Here is a 26,442-nt window from a genome sequence, read left to right as displayed (position 1 = left end):
GTCCAATTCGAAAAACCGTACAAGACTCCTAGCAACGTGATGTACGAAGAAGTGGGCGAGTTAACACAACCAATGGAACCAGGGTAAATACGGATTGGTTCTCTCCACCAAAGAGTGCAAGATTTGTCTAACACCTGCTCTTAAACTGTCTTAAAGCATTCCCGACTGAATCGCACCTCTATTCGTTCCCTGTTCAGTAAGAGCTTCCTTTTTAAAGCGCTCACCTCCCGCAGAAGAACCTCCGGGCAAAAACTTGTCAGCAGGTGATAGTCAACTTATCAGCCAGCACGAGGGAGAGTGTGAGCTGTTAACAACAGGAGGCTGGAAAACTCAAGAAGGTAAAGTCGCCTGACGTTTCATACCATCCTCCCGGTTCTGACTATGTGCGCAATCAGGGGGCGAGTTTTCATTTCCACACGTTAGTGCGTAAGCACCGTGCAAAATACGATGAAATATTTTTTGAGTTTACAAGAAACTGAAATGTAATTTAGTGGGTACAACAGTTCCAGTAAATAGACCAGTAATTCAAGCAAATACTCTAGAAACTGAAAGGTGAAACTAGAAAATTCTACTTTTTCTGCGGGTTGGTTCGACAGATTATAGGAGGCGTACTGAAACAGGTTTCCAAGCCAGTGGTGAGGCCGAATGTGTGAACGTAAATTATGTTACTGTCTCGAAACTGGTCTCTTACAGTTGGCTCGCTTGACGGCACAGTATGAAAAGAGTAATACGTTTTATGTAGACCTAACTTGTCTGTTCCTGTTTGCAAATTCATATCTGTCAAGTCTGAAACTGTACAACATGCGTTTTATCATGATGAGAATTTTAGCAAGGAGGGAGTGCCGATACGCACTTGCTTCATTGCTGACGGCGTGGAGCAATTTAAGTTGGTGAGCAAGGATACAGATGTAATTTGCCACCCCTTTTAAAGCGTGCGTAAACTGCCAAGCGAGTACACGAATTAGCGAAAACTTAGATGACAGGAATACAATTTGTCACATGGACAAAGGCGTTTTTCACTAATGATCGAAGAAACCCAACATTTTACTTTTTGTAGACGGCTACGCGAAAAATGATTCACTGCTAAACATATAACATATTTTCGTTTCTCCAGTTGGATCAACAAACTTTATAGTCTATACGTGAAGAAATTATAAAAATGACAAAACAGTTTTAGCGCAAGTATATTGTTTAACAGCATTTACAATACATTAATGTTCAGGATTCTGTTAAGTCGAGGAATACGAATGTCCTAGATGCACTGATTACGCCCTACCCCACCCACCCTCCAGCAGCGTGAAGCGTGAGTGGTGGAGGGGGGGGGGGGGGAGAGGGAGGAGTGGTACTGTGGTGTAGCCTCCAGTTATCGAACACTGTTTCTGGAACACTACGTCTTCTAGGTGATTTTTATGAATCTCTCCGAATTTTTGTGAAGTGTTTTTGTAGCTACAGTATCACCAGATCGATCTCTTTGTCGCAGACATGTTACCGATTCTGAAGACAAAGACGACCAGGCCGCCAGTGGAAACTCTGCGACGTGCAGTTTCAAGAATGTTTCAGTTTACGATAACATTGAGGCAACTCAGACACTGAGCATACTTGTAATAACCGAAGATTGGAAGAAGATAAAGAGCGTGAAAATGAAGCAAAGAGGAACATTGAATCACAGCCTGCCATGGAAGCGATTAGTGCGACTCTCACATATGTCTCTGCAGAAGACTTGACTCACTTGATAACGACATATGTAGACTTCATCATATATAGAACTCAGTGCTTATTAACAGAAGGGCAGCCTGAAGCAAGAGATATTTTACCGTTTTATTCATGTACTCTTAAAAAATGCGGCTCGTACTTTATTGCACGAATTACCTAGTTTTCGATTTTAATACTGCGTGTACTTCTTTCTGTATCTTTCGGAATGTCGGTATGTAGCTCTATGTTTGCGTTATTTCATACATAAGCAGTCACTTCCCGCTCAGTCTCCGCTGTACCAGCGGACACCTGAAAGGGTCTGAACATGGTTCTGCTGTACATCCCTCATTCGTAGCTTGAATTATGTTGATTAAAATGAATGAGATGCTACTTTAATTTAGTTTCCTATTAGACAGACAAACAAAATGCTTTATACAAATGTACGGAAGGCAGATGTGGAGTGCGATTCTACACTTTGTTGCAAGGTCATATGGACAGCAATTATACCAACTCCGCGTCTGTGATGCAATTAATGTCGCCTTTAGTTTCTGGATCCGGTGATAAATCTCCTAATTCCAACAGTATAACATGGCAGTGAAAACAGAGGTTCTTCAATTTCATCTAGCTGTGAAAGTTGCGTCACGCACGGAGTCCATTTCTGTGACAGTACTCTTTTGTGCAACAGTACGTGAAAGGATCTTACTACTTTTTTAAGAAGAACCTTTTCGTCTTACATGACAAATAACGCGCTTTACAAAGACGCACCCCTTTTTAAGTGCGAGGAACGCCACAGTCATTACTGCGAAGAACCTCCGAGGAGAACAAGTCGGAAATCAGAGGAAATGCAAGACCTTCATAAGCGGGATGGGCGTGCAGCATATTTTTTGCACAACGGAGGCGGCGAAGAATGTTTTTAATTAAGGGAAGAGCCGCGGCCGACGCGGCAGCTGCGCGCGCCCCGTGCAGCTGCGCCGTGTGCGGCAGCTGGCGCGCCCTTCGCAGCCGCGGCCGCAGCTGCCTGCCCGAGCGCCCAAAAAGTCACGGCGGCTGCCCGTCCCCCGTCCCGGCTGCCCTGCTCGGTCGGCCGCCGTGCACTGTCTCCAAACTGCGGGGAGGGAAAGCGGGCTAGCGTCTACCCTCGCAGTATCATCAGAGGGACGACAAACACTACAGCATAGGAACCAACAAGAAGACCTTAGAGACTGCTCTGCTCTCTTCGATTTTCTTCATACTTGTAGGATTTGAAGGTCACTACTCGGACATAAGTTTTCTAATTCTTATGACGTAATCCGCCACCCTCCCCTTCACCAAAAAAGGGAAAGAATTAAGTGTTCGTTTTCCCGCGCGCTGTTCGAGAGTGGAGCGGCAGAGAAATTGCTCGAAGTTGGTTCGATGAACCTTCCGCGAGGCACTTAATTGTGAATTGCACAGTAATCATGTAGACGTAGACTAGCAACATTTTTTACGTTTATTTAATTTACCTATTTACTAACAAACAAATGTTGATTAACAAGTATCGACTCATAATTTTTAATCAACAATAGCTTCCTAAATAACTTTTTATTTTTAAATACTGAGCTAGAACTCTACCGGCAGACTTTCGGGAGTTGTCTAGGGATACAAGGGACCAACGGTCTGCGACGGCTCATAATTATAATGTACTCGGTTTGTTACCGCAATCTCTCTTTCTTTTGAGAAAATACCTTCACTACAGTGAAGAAGCCTACAATATGCAATAACCAAAACATACGACACACACCAAAGTCTAACACAACAACCCTCAGACGAAACATGTACACTTTTATTACAATGTGTTCAATTCGTTTCGTCAGAGAACTGCACAGCACTTAAGAAGCGGAGAACTGTTGTTCAAAATGCCGACCACCATTAGCACGGCAGGGCGTACAGCGACGCGCTTTCGACTGCATTACATACTCAAGAAATAAATGGGTTTCGCTTACTACTTCCGCGACTCTGATAATCCTAACAACCATATCCGTGCGAGTATCAACCGGAGTCTCATAAAATAGGGTCTTCACACATTCCCTGAAGAATTAGTCCGTTTGTGCCATTTACGGTCACCGAGCTGGCCATGGAACAGGGCCACCGGGACTAACCCATTGTCGTCCAAACTGTACTTCAATGTGGTTTCCAACGTAAGAGAGAAAACGCGCCGGTGTCCAGTCATGTTGAAACAACGTAACCCGACGAAGTCTCAACGGCACATCTTCTGGGAACTAAGGGAGGATATATTGACGGAACGTTTTGTACCTGACTCCGTTCAGTGTTCTAGTAAGCAACGTTTGCTGATAGCATCGACAAACCAGTGCGTGAGGATTTTCGTCATCCCATACAGTTGAACATGCCCTTGTTGTATACATGTTCTCGACTGTGAACAACACGAAAACAGGGAAATTGTTATTTTCTGTACATTGCTGTAGACGCCAACTAGCAAACGCCATTGGTAATGTGAGGGCCGCAGGCTGCAATAATTGCATCTTCAACGGATGATACGAAAGCATATGTTGTTCATTTGACACTCAAAAAAATTTGAATGCCCTCAAGTTCAGCGGTCGTGCAACGCGCTAACTGCTAGAAGCAAGTTTGTCACCAATCGCATGAGTCACATTTCCTTCCATATCGGCTGTTCCACCATATATCGCAAAAGCAGTACATTCTATTCCAAAACGGAAGGATCCAGTTTCCCGAAGGCGCCTATGTTAGTTTCATGTCCCGTGTAATGATGTGGAACCAGTGACATTACATTAACATTTTATAAATATGACAACATTATGATCATTTGCAAGAGTCTATTTTTTAATATACAGATGGGAGATAGTAATTCCCTCCAACCACTTTCTACACGTTACAACAACAGAAATTTTTGTACGTAACTGCAGTACTCCAGGAGAAAGCATTTTCAATTTCTTTTCAAATTTTATTTTGGTGTCAGTCAGGCGTTTTATATCACTAGGTATGTGATAAAATTTTGGTTGCAGCATTGTGCAATCCTTTTTGTGCAAACGGAAACCCTAATGTGGAACAATGTACGTTATTTTTTCTTCTGATATTGTAATTATGTACATGATTGTTCTGTGCGGCTGGTCCCGGCGGAAGTTCGAGTCCTCCCTTGGGCATGGGTGTGTGTGTTTGTCCTTAGGATAATTTAGGTTAAGTAGTGTGTAAGCTTAGGGACTGATGACCTTAGTAGTTAAGTCCCATAAGATTTCACACACATTTACAGAATTTTTTACGTGATCGTTCCTTTTGAACTGTAGTGGATTATTTACAACGTACTTAAAAATGTGGAACGCTTAACGACTATGCGTGTCGTCCTTGCGCCGAGGCCATGGTAATCTTTTCTGTATCGTTCAAATTTTCGCCGAAGCGGTACAGATTCAGAAGTACTGTGATATGGCTGCCGACGCTGCTCTTCCACTGCATTCAGTGAACCCAAACACTATCCATAGTACGGAATGGTGTCGCTGTTGACGCACTACCAACGTTGCCAGAAAGCACTCAACCGAGCAGTACTGAACGCAAACTTGAGCCCAACGAGTTAAACAGGACATTACTGTCGTCAACAGCAGGTACCGTGAACGAATGGAAACAAGGCACACAGCGCATGTCGTTGACATTTACACTGTTGTGCAACATTTTCAGTGCTACACAGATACAAAGCTTAGAGAGATATGAAACCAAACGAATTGCAAAACTCTGGAACCTGCCGTCGGAGACCATGGTCCCATACACCAAGATACTCACGGAGTGTCGGACCAGATTTGCGAACAAAATCGAGAGATGTAAAGCTAAATTCGGGCGTACCCCAAGTAAGTGTGAGAGGACCGTTGTTGTTTCAATGTACAAAATTATCTAGTGCGAAGCATCCGAAGCTCTTTTAAGTCTGTTCGCAGATGATGCGGTTGTCTACAAAACAGCAACTCTAGAAGAGATGCTCAACAATCAGCAATGGCAGATGTTACAAGAGAGGCGGTGGACATCACGTAGAGTTTTACTATTAAAATTTCAAGACACTTTCCGCCAAGAGTCTGACAACTTATTACTTCCTCGCACATATGTTTCGCGAAATGACCACGACGAGGAATTTCGTAAATAAGGGCCAATACAGAGGTTTACCGATAATCAACGTTCCCAAGGAACCATTCAGGAATGGAGCAGGGACGGGGAGATCAGTCAGTTGTACCAGAAGTACCCTCCACCATACACGTTCAGGTGGCTTGCGAAGTACTGATGTAAATGTCGACTAAGAAGGTATCCCTGAACAACCTCTGGAAGTCTGCCATATACAGTCCATATAAATAATACTGTTTGATCTATAGAAATACAAAACTATTTTATTGTATATTTGATTTTTGCATATTTGCACCAAATTTTAATTCACTGTGAATACTGGCATTTTCAAGGAATAAAATATGATGAAAATCGAAGAAGCCACTCCTTAAGGTTCCTTGTAAGGCGAAGTGACATTTAACCGGTCGCTCATGCTCACAATCACTCTCGTGCCGGACTGGAGACAACGAACAGAAGTAGCCTTTCGCAGTCATTGTAGCCTTTCGCAGTCATTGTCGATGATAAAAGTTTTTGTAAAGTTATACCGCGTCGTTGTTGCGGTATACTCTTGAGTTCATGTTACGGCCTTCTTGCTGAGGCTTTAACTGATAACGTTCGGCTCGCTGTGTCTGACCAAAGTACAGAAAGTGTCCGAACTTACTCGCTTTGTGTACGTACAGGGTGTTTCAAAAATTGTAACTACTGTAATTTCGAAAGTTTGTCCGCCTGAAAATGTACTGTTGTCCCAAGCATATTGCTACAAACGGTGTATTTCTATCGCTGCTCGTTTAGTTTTTATTGCCGTTTCAAATATACCGGTCATTTTTGAAACACCCTGTATGTACAAGCAATCTTTAGGAAACCGTCTGAGGTGCACTACCAGCCTAGGTGCCGTACAGAGACATGTTAAATATATATGTTCTTACGGTGCATCTACTCGATTTGAGGACAATATAGGACTCCCTGGCAGTTAAATGCAATATGTTATCCTGGTTGTCGTGTCCTGCACAGACAGAGACGTAATTTTGTATGTGCGCCAAGGAAATGTAACTACCAGGCACACATATTTTACGTGAATGACTTAGCGGCTACTGTTAGTTACAATTACAGCTGTACATAGTCAAATTCTGAGTACAGGTACAGGCTCTCGTGGCAGTAATTTTAAAACAATGTAAGGTTGCGCACTTCACCACAATAAAGAGTCACGTGGGGTCACATGCCATACAAAAACACAGAAGTAACGGTAAGGGGAAGCATTTGAAGTGGATTATTGATAATTAAGGCTCCGTTGAAGGTCAAATAATTGGCTGGTATAGATTTCGTGGTAGAATGTTGAGAAACTGCACTGCAGCTATGAAAGACACTGCTTATAATTCTTTGCATGGCTGCACTGGAATAGTGGTTGTGTAGTATCCACGTGACGATAGTCTAGACTACAGTCTAGCATGTACAGGGATTGAACCAAAACTACATCGCGAAGATTTCGCGAGATGTTTAGCGGTTTTTAAGTGTTTATTGTTATAAGGGTCCCGTGTTCTTTGGTGGCTCGTAACAGAGCAATTGCATCCAGTCTGATTTCTCACCCCACTGACCTTTCTCTTTCGCACTGTAACATCTGCACAACAGTGCAAGTGTCGACGATATGCACTGTCCATTCAATCTCAGTACTTTTCAGCAGTAATGTACACTCCATTCACCGCTCTCAAGCTTGCATTCAGTACTCTTTGGTTCTGTAAGGAGTTTATTTTTCCGGCAGCTTTATTTGTAAGTTGATAATGATACTCAGCAGTATGATTAGGTTTACTGACAGACCATCCGACAGATGGCGCTGGACAGCAAAATGTCAGTGACTGCGCATGACAATCGTGTATAAAAGGAGCTGTAATGAGAGAAAGAATCAGATGCGCCAGCAGTCGCAGCATGTTGACGTTACCTGAAAAGGCGCTTTTAGTGAAGCCGTATTATCAGAATGGGGAATGCGCTAGTTCAGCGTTACGATCCTATCGCCATAGGACGGGGATTCGAACGGGTAAAGCTCCGTTGACAAATGCAGCTGTGGCGAGAATGATTTGGATGTTCGAAGCCACGGATTGTTTAGACGATAGACCCCGTAGTGGCCGACTGAGCACAAGGCGTAATGCTGCTGAGACAGTTCAGGAAGAAATGGAGACTGTAACGGGTTCGTCTATGCACGAGGAAGTCAGCGCTCGTGCAGTCGCACGTCGCACCGGCATTCCATACACTACCTGTTTGGTTGGCTCTTAGGCGTACCCTCCGATGCGATCCGTACAAAATCCATCGGCATCATGAACTGTTACCTGGAGATTTAGTGAAGCGGAGGGCATTTGCGGTGTGGGCGTTTCAAATGATGGCGGAAGATGACGTTTGGTTGAGTAACGTGTTGTGGACCGACGAAGCTCATTTCAAGCTCCGAGGGTCTGTCACCGCCCACAACTGCAGAATCTGGGCTACCGAAAATCCTAGAACTGTCGTGGAAACTCTATTGCACGATGAGGAAGTGACGGTAGGGGCTGGAATTACCACATCTACCGATATCGGGCCTTTTTTCTTCGAGGAAATGCGTGATTCTGGTTTTGTAACGGCTACCGAGACGGGTGGGAGGTACGCCGATATGTTACAGAATCGCACCATCCCCAGCCTGGCTGATAAACGCCTTCTGGAACGTACGACGTGTATGCAGGATGGCGCTCCACCCCATATTGCTAGACGCGTGAAAGATCTCTTGCGCGCTTCGTTTGGTGGTGATCGTGTGCTCAGCCGCCACTTTCGTCATGCTTGGCCTCCCAGGTCCCCATACCTCAGTCCGTGCAGTTATTGGCTTTGGGGTTACCTGAAATCGCAAGTGTATCGTGATCGACCGACAACTCTAGGGATGCTGAAAGACAACATCCGACGCCAATGCCTCACCATAACTCCGGACATGCTTTACACTGCTGTTCACAACAGTATTCCTCGACTACAGCTATTGTTGAGGAATGATTGTGGACATATTGAGCATTTCCTGTGAAGAACATCATCGTTGCTTTGTCTTACTTTGTTATGCTAATTATTGCTATTCTGATCAGATGAAGCGCCATCTGTCGGGCACTTTGTGAACTTTGGTTTTTTTTCTCATAAAACCCCATGTCATTCTAAGCACGTGTGTCAATTTGTACCCCTCTATCAACATTATTCCGTGATTTATTCAGTTTTCAAATTTATACTGACTTTCTCATCACCCGGTACACGTTACGTACTGCACTGTACTGTGCCGTACTGTACACTGACGAAACTGATTGAAAAATGCTATGACAAAAATGCACAGTTTCGTCTGAGAATTTTTGCACTGCTCTATGATATGTGGTGTACGTTTTGGTGATTGCATTTTACAAGGTTTCTCAGCGCCGTGGACGTATTTTCAAAGAAAGATACATAGTTGGGTAACAAACCCAGTAACTCGTAATTACATTATTACTCCGTTACGAGACACCAGCGGCACTATTCATCTTATACCAAAGTAATCGGATTATGTCCCTGAACAACTACCGAAACTTTGTCGTACTGGGAAAGGCGGTGCAAATTTGAAGTATGTCCTTCTTAAGTTCAATTTCTACTGAGAGAAGAACACTGTGCGGACTGCGTGTATCTGATGCTGTGCTTTTCATCGGTCACGAGTGCTGACACCCCCGGCTTGGGCCAGCAGTACGACAGATGGTGCCTACTGCCTAGACGCGTGCGCAGCCGCTGGCGGTGTGAGAGGCAGGCACTTACCTGGCAGGCAACAGGCGCCGCCTTCGCGTGCCGAGCCCCCTATTCTACCCGATCAAAGCAACGCCGCACGCGACGCGATCAGCCGCAGGTGTCATATGCGCTGCGCTTCACTCCACTACTTACTTGCCCGCCACATCAGACACTGCACGCGTCGCATTTTGTTCTGCGTAAATCCTACACACAACGATCTGATGTCTCCCGTGCTATTGCCTGCGTAAGCAGCATTTGATACTCTTTTTTAAATAACTGGATTACCAGCGCCCTTCCGAGCACCGAGTCCAGTCGCTGCTTCAGTCTCCTTCCATCTCTTTGTTGGCCGACTCACTTACCTCTTTCCTCTGGGTATGTAATTTACAACCCCTTTTCCTACAATCTTTTACTGTATTTATACATACCGAGCGGTTGTAATGAACGTGTAACTTCTAACAAGGGCCCAGTGTGGGCGGCAATCATCGTATGGCGGCGAAATTTGGTAGGTATTCTAACGCATTAATGCGGAACCGATTTATCCATGAAAGAAATTAGTTCCAGTTTTGGCCATGAGTTACAAATCTGGCGCTGTGAATGCAAGAAAGCCGTACAGAAATTTTTCCCTGCTTAATTTATTAGGAATGAGGCATGGGCAGAAATTGTAAATGTGACGAACACATAATGTACGCTTTATTATTAACCGCCACTTACAGAATGTGCTCAATATGAGAACTGGAGACATCGAAGCGATGCTGTAGAGCGCCAGGTTTGCACCTGGTGGCCGAAACTGAAACTGTTTTCAGCGTAAATCGGTTGCATATTGACGCATTAGCATCTCTACCAAAGTTCGCTGCCACACGATAATTACAGTCCTCGCTTGACTATGATTAGCTACACTTTAATTGTAACCAGCAGGTACATCGCAAGCAGGATACTTTCCAGTTACTCGCTTCACTTTGACTATTACAGAGAACATTCCGCCCAGTAAAGGCGGCTCATCCGCAGGCTGCCTGTACCTGCCAGAAAACACCCTACATTTCCCGAACGGAAGCGAAAATGCTGAAAGAAATGGCATCCCTCCTAATCAAAAAAGAATGCACACGTCGATTTCATATCGTGTCAGTTATTATTTGGTCAAAATTTTAAGATTTTTTAGCAATTATAGTTCTTAAATCAACTGCACAAGTGTCTCAAGTTTTCTGAGAGTGCTTTTAAAATAATATATCTTTCTAAATGTAGTAAATTACGAAGTACTGAAGTAAACAAATTGCTATCAGATTAAAATATTTTACATATGTTTCACTTTACTTTCTTTTACATCGTTACGCTCAGTTATGGACCGCGATTGAACTTATTTCGCTTAAGTGCTTGCTTTCCTCTTCTCCCAAAATGTCTTCATCTTCTCAGTGTGTGTTTATTTTTAAAAATTCTTTTGTCCGTGTTCTCTTGGATGTAACAGTTGCTTTAGCTTCAAAATCGAGCTTATCAGTTACAGTTTTCAATGCAGCTCTCTCTCGTAGATTTTGGTTTGTAATGACTATTTCCCGATAATATTTTCTAATTTCAAGTATTCCATTTGTTCTTAACTTTCATTAAGAGGGCAATGTAAAGACTCCTTTTGGTCAGTCTGTTTCATCCTGACTGTGAGAATGTAGCCGGATTTGGTCTAAACTTTGATGTAATTCGTTACACTTCCGTCTCATCCACAGTCCCTAAACACAAACCGCACTAAAATTTTCCTTCGTATTTTTCTTCTTTTTCTATGTCTTTAGTCAATGATCTACCTTCAATGATTACCGACGACAGCGACGCATGTAACGCTTGAGATTTGACTACTGTGATTTAATTTTTAAATTTCTTTACGAGATATTATTTCTCATTATACTTATTCCACGTAATTCTATAAGCTGTCTGTAATTTAATGATTCTCTGTTTACTTCACCATTTATTCCAGTGGGTGGTTTGGTTTCTCTGAAGTTTTTAAATTGGAATACTTGAGATGTTCTGCCGAACTATGTAAACATCGGTAGTCCATCTGCGTCTCCATCAGAACCTTCCACGTACTAAGCTTTTTCTTAAAAAACTTTCGGTCCACTTCTAGCTGCTATTTCATACAGTTTTTCAGGGAAATTAATCGCCACTTCGCTGTTGTTTGAACAGAGTGCTAGGTCGTCTGCACAAGCTAAGTATCCCAAACCAATTTTAGTTTCCCGTAGTCTGTCAATAGTCATTCCTTTTATTTTCCCAAGTACTAATGACTTTTGTTAGTACAAGAATGAACGATAAGGGAAATTGACGACTTCCTTGTCGGCGCCTATCTTTATTTCAAACGATTCAAATATATTGCCTTTGAATCTAACTTGTGAGCTGCTATACATATTCTATAGTTGGGATTCTGATTGTGTGTGTGTTTTTAGTTCGACTGTGTGAGATCTTTAAAGTAATTTGCTTAGAGTTTACAGTTGTCTACAACAGAGGCTGGAAGCCCGATATGTTGACATTTGTCCTCTAAAAATTCTGCAGAATACCACGTTATTTTTCTTGAACACTTGTTTCATTTCTGCAAGTCTGGTTTTATTATAATGATGTTGTACATATCGAATGATCCTTTAAGTCTGTTTCTGGACTGCAGTGAAGTGATTTTATGCAAACTCCAGTCTTTCCAGGCTTTAGTTCTTTGCTCTACGGCATGTCGCAGATATTGTTCCACCATCTATGTTAACGTTTCATTTGCGGTGTACCAATACTTTAAAAATATTATCTTTAAGTTCTGACCAGGTGGAAGATTCATGACTATAATGTTTGCATAAAAGGAGTTCGAATTTTGCTACAGAAATTCAAGGCTAGTTCTTGGATTTCTCGTTAGCCTCGGTATGGTTCTATTTGGCTGGATTTTAACTTTAACCTTTCCTTACTTTTCAATTCAAAACTTTTTTTTTATTTCTGCAAGTTTTCTTCGGGTTAGGACATGCCAGAAAATTTGTTGGCATCTATTTCAGTTCAAAGGTTTCACAAAAGCGTCTCTCCATTTTTATTAGTCCTTTGTGAGCAGGATATACAGGGTGTTACAAAAAGGTACGGCCAAACTTTCAGGAAACGTTCCTCACACACAAATGAAGAAAAGATATTACGTGGACATGTGTCCGGAAACGCTTAATTTCCATGTTAGAGCTCATTTTAGTTTCGTCAGTCTGTACTGTACTTCATCGATTCACCGCCAGTTGGCCCAATTGAAGGAAGGTGATGTTGAACATGTGCCTTTACAATTAAGACACATGTGGTTCATGCACGATGGAGCTCCTGCACATTTCAGTCGAAGTGTTCGTACGCTTCTCAACAACAGATTCGATGACCGATGGATTGATAGAGGCGGACCAATTCCATGGCCTCCACGCTCTCCTGACCTCAATTCTCTTGACTTTCATTTATGGAGGCATTTGAAAGCTCTTGTCTACGCAACCCCGGTACCAAATGCAGAGACTCTTCGTGCTCGTATTGTGGACGGCTGTGATACAATACGCCATTCTCCAGGGCTGCATCAGGGATTCCATGCGACGGAGGGTGGATGCATGTATCCTCGCTAACGGAGGACATTTTGAACATTTCCTGTAACAAAGTGTTTGAAGTCACGCTGGTACGTTCTGTTGCTGTGTGTTCCCATTCCATGATTAATGTGATTTGAAGAGAAGTAATAAAATGAGCTCTAACATGGAAAGTAAGCGTTTCCAGAGACATGTCAACGTAACATATTTTCTTTCTTTGTGTGTGAGGAATGTTTCCTGAAAGTTTGCCGTACCTTTTTGTAACACCCTGTAGTATTACAGTTGTTCGGAAATAATTTTTCTTCCCACTTTATGAGTTTATATCGCCCATTAAAATTTTAATATGTTTATTTTAATCCAGTTTTTATGACTTTTTGGTAGTTCTAGTTGTTTGTTACGAATGGGCGCTGATTAATATATCCTATTACATTATTATTATTATTAATAATTATTATTAAAATTCTATGCATCTGTGGTAAATCAAAAGCGGCTTCGAGACATTTTTTATGTTTATTTTCATACTAAAGGTTCAACAAAATGTGATTTGAAAGTTACATTTTCTGGGTCATATGGTTAAAATGACACCCTGGATCTGAATTCGACAACATGAATGTGAGAAATCTTCCAAAATAACCCTCAAAATGACCTGCAGAACCGACTCTTAAGAACCTTGAACTGAATCAGTACAGTGCTCGTCTCCTCAGTTTGATACAATGATGTGAAGTCATCTTGAATGATCTGCACTACTGGTAACACAATGCCTGCATACTCCATGCATACTCCACTGGACTCTATTCCGGCAATATTCTTTAAAGGTTCTCATCTGCCATGACTGAAACGCACCGAAATTTCTCCGCGCCAGCCAAGGAAACGCTGTAATTTACGGTGGACATCCCGACAGGCTAAACAGTCCAAGTCAGATAGTACTTGCTAATGCTACACTGTTTTCCGTTGCTCTCGGAGTTATTAAATGTGGAGCTTAATAGATTAGTGGCATCACAAACAATCATTTCTAGAAAACACTAAGGATTCTGAAATGAATAACGACTCTGCAGATTCCATAAAAGAGCAAAGTCCCCCCTCTTGCAACGGCCCCTTACGGATTTCTGTGAACCTGACAACGCCTTACGCACCTAAACGCCTTACTATTAACAGTTTTAGAAAATATTTTGTTATTGCTTGCACATAAACGGAATTTTTAGTATGAAACTGTATTTCTGATGATTGCAGAATACGAAAACCTATGTTTCTACAAAAATAATTTGTAAATATGAATAAATTAAATTAACTCCTGTTTGTATAACCAGTAGGATGTATACTATCTCATTAAAAATCTTGACATTTCCTATCCAGACACTTGAATCTGTATTACTGCCAATAACACTAATGTTAAGATTACAAAAAAAAGCAGAATAAAGCATAGCATACATGCTCGTATGATAAAAGTATATGACTTTCTCGTCGGCAAAAAACTATACAAATAAATCACGGAAGTTATCACATTAGGAAATTTGAGGAGTATATTCTTCAACGAGGATGATAGCACTTCAAGTAACGTAAGACTTCAACATTTAATCAGCCACTCAACACTGATACTCAACGAAAAGAAAAAATAACAGAAAAACATTAAACTCAATCTATGGGTTGAAACCGATATATTTTTTGATACTAACGAAGCGACATCCGACGATTATTGACCTCAAATTGCTGATAATCGTTTTACAAACACTAATAATATTAGAACACTCACCGAACAGCACTACGAAGCCTCGCTGAAGATAGGCGGCATTTGTAAAGATAATCTGTAAAAAAGAACAAAAAAGAAGGGTAAGTTCTGATTTTAATTATAGTACCAAAATCGGTACAGTTAACAAGGTAGACAAAATGGCTCAAAGCACTATGGGACTTAACATCAGAGGTCATCATTCCCCTAGACTTAGAACCACTTAAACCTAACCAATCTAAGGACATCACACACATCCATGCTCGAGGCAGGATTCGAACCTGCGACCGTAGCGGTAGCGCGGTTCCAGACTGAAGCGCCTAGAACCGCTCGGCCACCTCGGCCGGCCAAGGTAGACAAAAAAGAATCAAAATTTCTTTCTTAAGTCTCAAAAAATGGAAATGTAAGCCATCTGAGATAACAGTTAACTTACTACAACAGTTCAATGCAAGGTATGTAAATTAACTACAGGTTGTACGGCAACTCTCCACCAACTTTTTCAATTAAGAAGATCCTTTAAACGCCAAGGTCCTTGACTACCTGACCAGGTTACTACTACGCCTGTACACTTCCGATCGTAAACTTCTATGATGAGGCATGGAAGTCAAATATGTTGTCGTCTGTAAGTGGTTTCGCCATCCTTTTACCATTCGCACAGACTCTCACGGCATTAGCATACGAACAGCCGACTAGCTTCGCCGTTTCTAAGCCGTTAATTCCCAGGCGCCAGGCCAAAACACGCTGTCCTTTATCAAACTCACCAGGAGATTTGGACATAACTATGGAAACACCAAAAACACAACACATTAGCACGCCTAATACAGCGCAGAAAACATATTGGCATTCAAAAAAGCTCTTAGTCTCCTCGGAAAGGACAAAGACAGCGAGTTGTATACCTACCGGCCATTAAAATTGCTACACAACGAAGATGACGAGCTACAGACGCGATATTTAACCGACAGGAAAAAGATGCTGTGATAAGCAAATGATTAGCTTTGCAGAGCATTCACACAAGGTTGCCGCCGGTGGCGACTCGAACAACGTGCTGACATGAGGAAAGTTTCCAACCGATTTTTGATACACAAACAGCAGTTGCCTGGTGAAACATTGTTGTGATGCCTCGTGTGAGGAGAAATGCGTACCGTCACGTTTCCGACTTTGATAAAGGTTGGATTTTAGCTTATCGCGATTACGGTTTATCGTATCGCGACATTGGTGCTCGCGTTGGTCGAGATCCAATGACTGTTAGCAGAATATGGAATCGGTGGGTTCAGGAGGGTAATACGGAACGCCGTGCTGGACCCCAACGGCCTCGTATCACTAGCAGTCGAGATAACAGGCATCTTATCCGCATGGTTGTAACGGATAGTGCAGCCACGTCTCGATCCCTGAGTCAATAGATGGGGACGTTTGCAAGACAACAACCAGCTGCACGAACAGTTCGACGACGTTTGCAGCAGCATGGACTATCAGCTCGGAGACCATGGCTGCGGTTACCCTTGACGCTGAATCACAGACAGGAGCACCTGCGATGGTGTACTCAACGACGAACGTGCACAAATGGCAAAACGTCAACTTTTTCGGACGAATCCAGGTTCTGTTTACAGCATCATGATGGTCGTATCCGTGTTTGTGGACATCGCGGTGAACGCACATTGGAAGCGTGTATTCGTCATCGCCATACTGGCGTATCACCCGGCGTGATGGTATGGGGTGCCACTGGTTACACGTCTCGGTCACCTCTTGCTCGCATTGACGGCACTTTGAACAGTGGACGTTACATTTCAAGATGTGTTACGACCCGTGGCTCTACCCTTCATTCGATTCCTGCGAAGCCCTACGTTTCCGCAGGATAATGAACGTCCGCATGTTGCAGGTCCTGTACGGGCCTTTCTGGATACAGAAAATGTTCGACTGCTGCTCTGGCCAGCACATTCCGCTGATCTCTCACCAACTGAAAACGTCTGGTCAATGGTGGCCGAGCAACTAGCTCGTCACAACACGCCAGTACCTATTCTTGATGAACTGTGGTATCGTGTTGAAGCTGCATGGGCAGCTGTACCTGTGCACACCATCCAAGTTCTGTTTGATTCATTGCCCAGGCGTTTCAAGACCATTATTACGGCCAGAGGTACTTGTTCTGGGTGCTGATTTCTCAGGACCTATGGACCCAAATTGAGTGAAAATGTAATCACATGTCAGTTCTAGTATAATATATTTGTCCAATGAATACCCATTCATCATCTGCATTTCTTCTTGGTGCAGCAATTTCAATGGCCAGTAGTCTACAGTATCTGAGAATTTCATTACACACTTTCTTAAGGTGGGCCTTTGATAGCAACCTTCCTCTTTAGAGAACACTGTTCAGACAACGACTGATTCTTGGAACGTATTGAGGACAATGCAGTTCGTAATGAAATGCAAGCGCGCCGCCTGCAGGCTGGCAGTGATCATTTATGTTGACACATGCTTTTCTTACGACGTTTTCATAGTTTTGTCCAGTCCCTGCACTTGCGGCCCGTGCCGCCTCTAGAATGACTTTGTATTCACCTCGCCTCCGTTTACGGACTAGCTTGCCGCGTCACGCGCCCGCAACGCCACTCCGTCTAGCGGCGGGCAGCGATCTTTATGTTTTGGTTCGCTCAATATCCTCGTACCAGTAGCACGTGATGTGGGTAAGCCTGAAGAGAACTACTGTATGTGCCGGTACTTCGAAGCGTCAGGGCAACTGCCGTTTGGTAATTGCGCGCGGAGCGGAGTGCGCGGCGTGGAGGTGACGGGTGAGGTCGGCAGTGGGTGGGCGTGTCATGACGCACCACACGACTCGCCAGCGCAGAGCCAGACAGAGCTGCGCACAAATGTCACCAAGCAGCCGCAGGCGTGCGGCCCCGGCAGGCAGCGCGCGCCCCGCGTCACGGCTGCAACAGCGCCTTCATTCACTCGCCTGCTTTGAATTTCATTGCGAAATGGCGCAGTGGCCTCGTAGTAACCGCAGCCACAAGCGCTATGGTGCTCATATCTTCACCTGGTGTGATTACAAAATCTTTCTCTGGTCACTACGAAACGGACAGCGTTTTGATGCATGAAAGAGCTATACAACTTGCCAAAACATAAAATGAAACCGCTTAGGACGTAACGAAATGAATCCGTAAGATTGCAGAAGATAGTGTACTGTGGCACGTGTGTCCAGTGGACCGAGAAAAGATGACCTTGCAAGTTTTGAATGGCATTGTAGTACAATTTTGCACTCCTGTTGCTTGCTAACTGCGCTCCAACACATCTTTAGCAACAGATTGACTACTAAATTTCAGCTTAAATATTTCAAATGCGAGGTACTTTTTACGTTTAACTTAAAATGAATAAACTACTGTAAGGTAAATGTGCATATCTTATCCTGTATGAAAGTAATACGAACAGTATCAAAAAAGAAATAACTCTCCTAACTACTTTCCCACAAACATTCACCATGTATGTGTGACACTGACGTACACTGCTTTGATTGTAACTTACAGTTTATTTATTGTTGGTTCGCACAGGTACTTGACACATACTCAAACTCATCTTTTTGAATAGGTAAATTTTCAGTTGGATTACTAGCATATGGTAGAGCACAAATGATGATGATGGTGCCACCCAATACGAGAAATTTTTCTCTTCCACTTATGACCGTCTAGGTATAAGCTGGTAAATACAATGATTGTAAGAAAGATGACATCTGCTCAGTGACAAACTGTCTCTCTAAGGGATTGTGACGGAAATGTTCACACAAAGAAAAAATTGTAGGTTTGGAGCATACTACATGGTGTACGGTAAAACCTGTCTGGGGCGAAAGGACTCTGTTTACTTGTGTAAAAAATTACCGAATGGACGAAAACTTTGCTTTTCTTGATGCATTATCTGGCGGTATACTTTCAGACAAATTGTTCGCATTAACATGGAATGTCCCCATCCTCCGCATTTACGACGGTTTGAAGCCTGTTGAGGGTCCTTGCAATGAGATGCCCGAATGTCTGCAGGGAAGTAACAGCCCAGTCAGCATTCTAACTTATGCCAAAGGTATTCCATTGGGGTCAGGTTGTTACACTAGACAGGGAAGTCTATTTCAGGAATGTCACTGTTCAGAAATCATTGCCTCACAGACGCTACTTTATGGCAGAGGGCCTTGTCATGCTGATAGTCATCATTTGCTAACTCTTTCCCTACTGAACGCAGAACACAATGCTGTAAAATGTGCTCATACCATACCGCATTTAACGTTTTTAAGGACCACATCCTAACTGAGAAAAACACCTCTCTCACAGTACCATCACCTCCTCCGTACTTCAACGCTGGCACTACCATGACAGGTACCGTTCTCCAGGGATTCACCAAACCCAAGCCATTTACTACAGAAATGGTATATGGCTTTTGAGCATTAGCTCGACCATTTTACCCCATTCTTTTTCACTCCATACGCACAGTCACTGTACTATCTGGACTGGTGGTAGCGGCTTGGAACTCACGAGTGATTCGTCCCGTTGATTTCATTTGATTTCCTGTAGGCAACCTCTGCTATGCTCGACGGTCCCTGTCGGACAGTACGTGAGGTGCGCATCGTCTTGGTTTAGCTGTGACTGTTCTTTCGCATTTCCACTCCACAATCACCTCACCAACAGTGGACTTCGGCAGCTTTAGAAGGGTTAAAATGTCTCCGATGGATTTTTTACTGTGGTGATGTACAACGGCTAGTCCACTGTGAAAGTCACTGAGCTCTCCTGATCAACCATTCTGCTGTTACTGCTGCTCTGCTAACCAAAATTCTGCTCGCTTCCTCTTACACTCTCTCTCGTGACATCAAGTGCTGAATTCCTTATTACATAGGGGTGGTAGGATACTTCTGATCACATACTGTACGGTTGGAAAGATTCCGTTGGACGTAGTATTCTGGTTTAGACTGCATCAGCCGTTTCTGGCGGAGCTAGGTTTACACCTGTCGCGCCACCCTGATTCAGGAATTAGGCAATTTTCCATATACCACTTCCAGTGCATACTGTGTTCATAGCTCACCGTTTCCCAAGACCAGCTTTCGCTCTGTGACTTCGACTAGACATTACACTGCAACCTTTCTACCTTTAATGCCAAATGCCAAATTCCAATGTTTGATGGTACAGTTCTAACGTTTCGCAAGTGTCGAAACATAAATACGTAATGTTTTTTTAGACAGTGAATCCTTATTCTGATACATTCCACATCAAAATTTAGCTACATAGAACTTGTTTTGCCGAAGATAAGGAGTGCAAGCTGTTACACTTCCAACAGATTTAAGTTTAATCGTTGCTGATGTATCTCCGTTGTGACATGTAGGCCTATATGGCGGCACAGTCGTCCTATATCTTAAACTAAACTGGTCCATTCGTTGTCTACTACACTCATTTCCGAACAGCATGTTTATTCATATAATAGGAAACTAAGAACTCATTACATGAACACTATCCCAGAAATATGGGAGGCGAATCTCTTTATAAAGAAAGCATACGAAGAACATTGTCTATTAACAGCTGTAACTTTAAACACTATTCACTTGTTTGCAAGAGAAGAAAATTTATAGAAACCGTGGATCAGCAATAGATCACCAGCGCGTTCTGCATTTAACTGATCGCGGTGATTATTAATAACCTGCCAGATTTACTAAAGCGCCGTTCAATAGGATACATAAAATACGTCTTACGACTGCAGCCAAGTCTGGTAGATCCTTTTCGTGACTGCTCCATAATTTTACGATGCCGTCATGCCTGGGTGCATTAAAATATAGGCATCTACTTCATCTGTTGCGAAGGATTTGTTATTCTTCCAGTCCTTCAAAAGAAACAGAGTCTGGCTGCCGATAACACTGCACCTGAACGTCCCACTTAATGAACGAAAGAGAATGAAGTAATACAGAATTGGTATGGAAAACATGACAGCGTACACGAAATAAATATGTTTTACACGGATGAAATATTGTACCAATCGTAATGCTACCGTTTCGCTGTAAGACAATACGCATTAACTATAACAAAACTATTACTTTAATCGTTGCATGTTGTATCTGAACAGCTTGCCACATCTGTCGCAAATTTCTCGGAATTTCTCAGGTTTTTTTTATGTCGAATATACCTGAGATATCGGTAAGACGACCAAACGAACGTCGCAGTTTAGAAGTAACCTTCTCACACAGAAAGTGGGGCCTCCATTTTCAATCCTCTGTGCCTCTTCTTAACAAATACATACCTGCCAGTATACGCAATCACGCTACTTGAAAATCCGTCCTTTCCCCGTGTCATAATGAAACAGTACTTGGAAATTCAGTACTTAAATTCATCTTTGGGGAAGGAATTAAGAGTTCAGGGAGAAGAAATAAAAACTTTTAGGTTTGCCGATGACTTCGTAATTCTCTCAGACAGCAAAGGACTTGGAAGAGTTGAACGGAATGGACAGTATCTTGAAAGAACGATATAAAATGAATATCAACAAAAGCAAAATGAGGATAATGGAATGTTGTCGAATCAAATCGGGTGATTGTGAGGAAATGAGACACTTAAAGTAGTAAATGAGTTTTGCTATTTGGAAAGCAAAATAACAGTTGATGGTCAAAGTAGGAAGGATATAAAATTTAGGCTGTTAATGGCAAGAAAAGCGACTCTGAAGAAGACACATTTCCCAACATAAACTATAGATTTAAGTGTCAGGAAGTCCTTGCATAAAGTATTTGTGTGGAAATGTATGGAAATGAAACATCGACGATAAACAATTTAGACAAAAAGAGAATAGAAGCTTTTGAGATGTGGTGCTAGAGAAGAATGCTGAAAATTAGTTGGGTAGATCACATAACTAATGAGTAGTTACTGAACAGAATTGGGGAGCAGAGAAATTGTAGTACAACCTGACTGGAAGAAGGCATTGGTTGGTAGGACACATTATGAGGCATCAAGGTTTTGTTTGGTTGTTCGGGGAAGGAGACCAGACAGCGTTGTCATCGGTCTCAATGGATTAGGGAAGGATGGGGAAGGAAGTCGGCCGTGCCCTTTCAGAGGAACCATCCCGGCATTTGCCTGGAGTGATTTAGGGAAATCACGGAAAACCTAAATCAGGATGGCCGGACGCGGGATTGAACCGTCGTCCTCCCGAATGCGAATCCAGTGTCAGGCATCAAGGGATCACCAATTTAGTACTGGGGGGAAGAATGGGTGGGGCGGGTAAAGATCTTAGAGGGAGATCAAAGTATCAATACAGTAAGCAGTTTCAGAGGGATGCAGCTAGGAGTCATGAAGAGCCTTGCACAGGATAGAGTAGCATAAAGAGCTGCATCTAACCAGTGTTTGGACTGAAGACCACAACAACAGCAACAATTGATCTGTGTTCTTTTTAAAACGGTTTCGCAAAATCTACAATTCTTCCTGCAAGTTCATGGTCATATCCCTGTACTATGTAAGCAGAACACTTTTCCTTCAATAAAGCAGCAACTTTATTATAATGACTTTTAAGAAACTCACCACAGTGTACAAGCTATTCTAGCATGTGCTGACCTCTGATATCGGAGATAATTTCAAAGATGAGCAGAGGCAACCTACTTTCATGTACCGTACAATGCCTTCTGCAATATTTATTGTTGCTGCGATGTTTGCGACATCGTTTAAAAAGAAGCTACTTTCACCGACAGTGTTGCTAAATGCTGTTATACAAAAGCGCAGCGCAAGGAAGCCTTTCGTCATTTTCTACAGCTTTTCATTACTTAGGCACTTTGGTAGGAGACAAAGACAAGCATGGCTCTTCTGTATCTTTCACAAAGTTTACTCCTACATCTTACCGTCCGGGAATTTAGTTGTAAACAAAAAATTATCCACAAGAGACCAATCAATGTTCATGTAACGTGCCGCAAGCGTCAAATTATGCACCTCATTGTACGAATCAGTGCACATATCAACGTCGTATAATGTGTGTTCTGAGTAACTTCCGTAATAACCGGAAGTATTATGCTGTTTCGAATTGCATCAATCTGTCGTCTGATACGTTTACTTATAGTAGAGGGATGTTGCATGACATGTGAAAAACTGATTTCTCGATCATTTGCACCTGGGTGCATTAATTCTTGGCCTAGCGCTTCGAAACCTTCGCCAAAAACAGCATTAAAAAGCCTCATATCTTTAGCGCAGGTGGAACAAAATACTTGTTATACTATATTTTACTACTGTCGGTGTTCCTAAGGAGCTGTGTCAGTATCCGATTTCTTATGACTGTATTACTTTAAATGACTCGTTCCCGACTGGAAAAACATTGATGGAGATCAGTTTATGCACAATACGTACCCAGTAGACGTCCTGTTTTCGTCTAAAAACAAACAAGTTTATTCTGTATGTGTCCCTTTTCTTCGAAGTGCACCCATTGGTTTCAGTTTAACTTGTTTCTACATTGTCTTCCTTGTGCTGCATAATTAGAAACTCATCACCAATGAGAAGACTGATGGATGTAGTCGCACACGGATATTCACAAGTTTAAGGTTTCTGGAGTCAAACATTAACTAGGATTCTGTCATGGCTTTTATGCTGGGCCACAGTTACCAGTGCGAGCAGCCTATCCAATTAGGCTGTGCTCTCTCAATCTCACATTCTGTGCTCGCTTACTCCGTCACGCAGCACTCTATTGTCAACGCATCCACATTAAGCAACACAACACTATTTTCTGTATTAGTAGTCAGTCGAAGACACTCGCACAGTGCACCGGCCGCATAACGGAACGGACGTCCGAAACGTCTCACTGATTCTTTCTACGACCTGCACTACTCTCTCTACCAAGCGAGATGCTGCAGTGGTTACGGCATTCGATACTCTTTCAGGACGACGGTGGCTTAATTTTTCTGTGATTTCTCTAAATCGCTTAAGGCAAGCGGTGGGATCAATCCTTGGTATACGACACGGCCTATATCCATCCCCCAATCGTCTTCTGTGACGACTGTTCAACGCGTTATTTTACTGAACAATGCCGGGTGTTCATGAAGTCTTTCTGGTCGTAAATTGAAAAAAAATATTAATATGAGCCGAAACGCAAGTTGGTCACAGAAAAATTTCCTCCAGCCAGCAGGGGCTTCAATTCCTAATGGCAAGACTGCAGCGATGGTCTGACCATTGCAGTATTTTGGTTGGCTCATTTTTGAGAGGCGATCAAACAGCAAGATTATCGGCCCCATCGGATTAGGGAAGAATGGTGAAGGAAGTCACCGTGCCCTTTCAAAGGAACCATCCCGGCATTTGACTGAAGCGATTTAGGGAAATCACGGAAAACCTAAATCAGGATGGCCGAATGCGGGTTTGAAACGTCAACCTCCCGAATGCGAGCCCATTGTGCTAACAACTGCGCCACCTCGCTCGGTTGCAGTATTTTAATGGGAGCTGCAATTCAAGTAGAAAAGGCGATTCTAGAGTTACGTCTGTAATACGTCTTCCTTTTTTTCTGCAGCAGGGTTTGCCAAAATCTCTATGCAGCAAACCTCAAATACGGGAGCAAATAAAAGATTAAATAGCGCATTAAGGAGTAATGATACTGTACACAGTAATAAACTATCGGTTCAGGATGCAAACCTCGACGGCTCCGGATAGTTGGAAAGGACAAGGTAAGGAACTGACGTTTACGAAATCATACCGACTTTCATCTGAAGCAATTCAGGAAAACACAAGAGAAGACAAATTAATGTGGGTAGGGATTTGAACGTGATTCGTCCCGATTACAAGTTCAGTGCTTTGGTATCTGCGCCGTTTTGCTTAGTGGCGCTATGTGATGGAAAAGGGAGTCAAACGTTCCCTAATTCACACTAATTATGAACGATGCACTTCAGCGTCGCCTAAGCGACGAAGATACACTTACAACTCACATTTCGTAACCAGTGAACAAAGGATGCAAACATGTGAGAATACATTTAAGAAGCTGAACAAGACGGTAATAAATGTATGAAATCACTTGTCAAAAGTAATTGCTATACGAATATTGCAACCGTGGGCGTCTGCAGTAATTTATCTGGAAGGGGAGAGGGGGAGGGAGACAAAGCTCTGATACTGAGAGGTGCCATCAGTAAGTGATACAACACATTTCTTTTCAGAAGGGAGGTTGGTTTTATTTAGGATTCCAATACACCACATTATTCCCCATTCTTTCGGCAATGAAACACTATTTTTCAACAAAATCTCCGTTCAGTGCCACGTCCTTACGCCACCTTACTGGGAGGCCATGTATGCCCGCATGGTACCACTCTGCTAGTCGAAGACAGGGCCATCATCTTGCTGCATCGAAAACCCGCCCATCATCCGCGTACTGTTTCCAGCCCAGTGCATATCCTACTTTGAACCAAACAGACAGAAGTCGGAAGGTGCAAGAACAGTCCAATGAAGTTTTATGAGCTCCTTTCGAGTGGAAGATTTGTGTGAGGCCTTGCGTTGTCATGGAGAAGGAGAAGGTCGTTTGCATTTTTGTGGCGACTAACACGCAGATATCGTTTCTTCAATTTCCTGAGGTAGCACCATACACTTTAGAGTTCATCTTTGCTCCATAGGGGAAAACATCAAACATAATAACCCCTTCTGAGTCGCAGAAAACCGTCGTCATGACTACCCGTTGAGAACTCGGCTTTCAACTTCGTCCTCGCAGGAAAGGTGGTGTGGCGCCACTCCATGAATTGCCATTTTGTTTCTGGCCTGAAGTTATGAACCCATGTTTCATCACCTGTGGCGGTTCGACAAAAAAAATTGCACGATCGGTCTCGTAACGCGCAAGCAATTCCGCACAAATGGTCCTTCGTTTTGTTAGGCGGCGAGGAACCCAGCGTGCATACATACACTTTTGAGTACCCCAACTGGTGGACGGGTGTGTCAGCACAACCAACAGATACGTCGAACTGAGGAGTGAGGTGCTTGATTATGATCTCGAATGATAGTGTCCGCACGTCCCAACACTGTCAAAGTGACACCTGCGTGCGGCCGGCCGGCCGGCCCTCGGGAGATCCGACAGGATTGCGCGACGTTGTTGCAATGACGACACACGCCTCGCCGTTCTTTTGTTCACTGCCAGGTCTCCGTGGGCATTCTGCAAGCACCTACTGATACATGTGATGCACTGGTTTTCCGCCGAAAGAAGCTCAATGACAGCTTTCTGCTTGCAACGCAGCGCCGTTACAGACGCTATTTTGAAGCCTACCTATAGCGCCGCCACCTGTATGGATGACGTGGGAATATTCTACGGATGTCAAACAACAAATTCGGCATTTTTTCAACTCGAAATTGGGCGAGAAACAAAGTGTGTTGTATTACAGCCCACGCACCAATTTTCATATGTACGAGTTGGTCAGTTTCTATACGTGTCACGCCACAAAAACTAAATTTTATATGTGACACAAAACTTATTATATCCCAGAAAATTCTGTAGTAAATAGGAACTCTGTAGTCTAAATTCCACGGGAGGGGGTGCTAGTGGCCCCTCTTCCCGCCCAGACCCAATCCTCTCCCTCTCTACAGACACCTGTGATTCCCAACCACAAAAAGTTGTAAAGAAGCGCAAATAAGGCGGAGTCAGGTGGAAGTGTAAGCCCCGCTGAAACGCCGGCGGCAATTGGCGCGACAGGCACGACTGCGAGGCGGCGGCTATTATGTGAGCGATGAGTGACGGTGGCAG

General features: G+C 43.1%; 1 protein-coding gene and 1 non-coding gene across 2 annotated transcripts in view; both read right to left on the bottom strand.

Annotated features, from left to right (window-relative positions):
- The window catches only part of LOC126363182 (uncharacterized), a 1,127,484-nt gene that overhangs the window by 722,132 nt on the left and 378,910 nt on the right, over positions 1–26,442 (bottom strand). Inside the window, exon 4 of the mRNA XM_050007943.1 lies at positions 14,797–14,848. The gene's annotated coding sequence lies outside the window, so the exon portion shown is untranslated. The remainder of the gene's footprint in view (positions 1–14,796; positions 14,849–26,442) is intronic.
- On the bottom strand, positions 4,992–5,102 carry LOC126286619 (U6 spliceosomal RNA). The gene has a single exon (XR_007551712.1). It is a non-coding gene; the product is annotated as a U6 spliceosomal RNA (small nuclear RNA).

The sequence above is a fragment of the Schistocerca gregaria genome, chromosome 1, assembly GCF_023897955.1.
Source record: "Schistocerca gregaria isolate iqSchGreg1 chromosome 1, iqSchGreg1.2, whole genome shotgun sequence".
Taxonomy (NCBI): Eukaryota; Metazoa; Arthropoda; class Insecta; order Orthoptera; family Acrididae; genus Schistocerca; species Schistocerca gregaria.
This window is presented reverse-complemented; position numbering and strand designations above follow the sequence as displayed.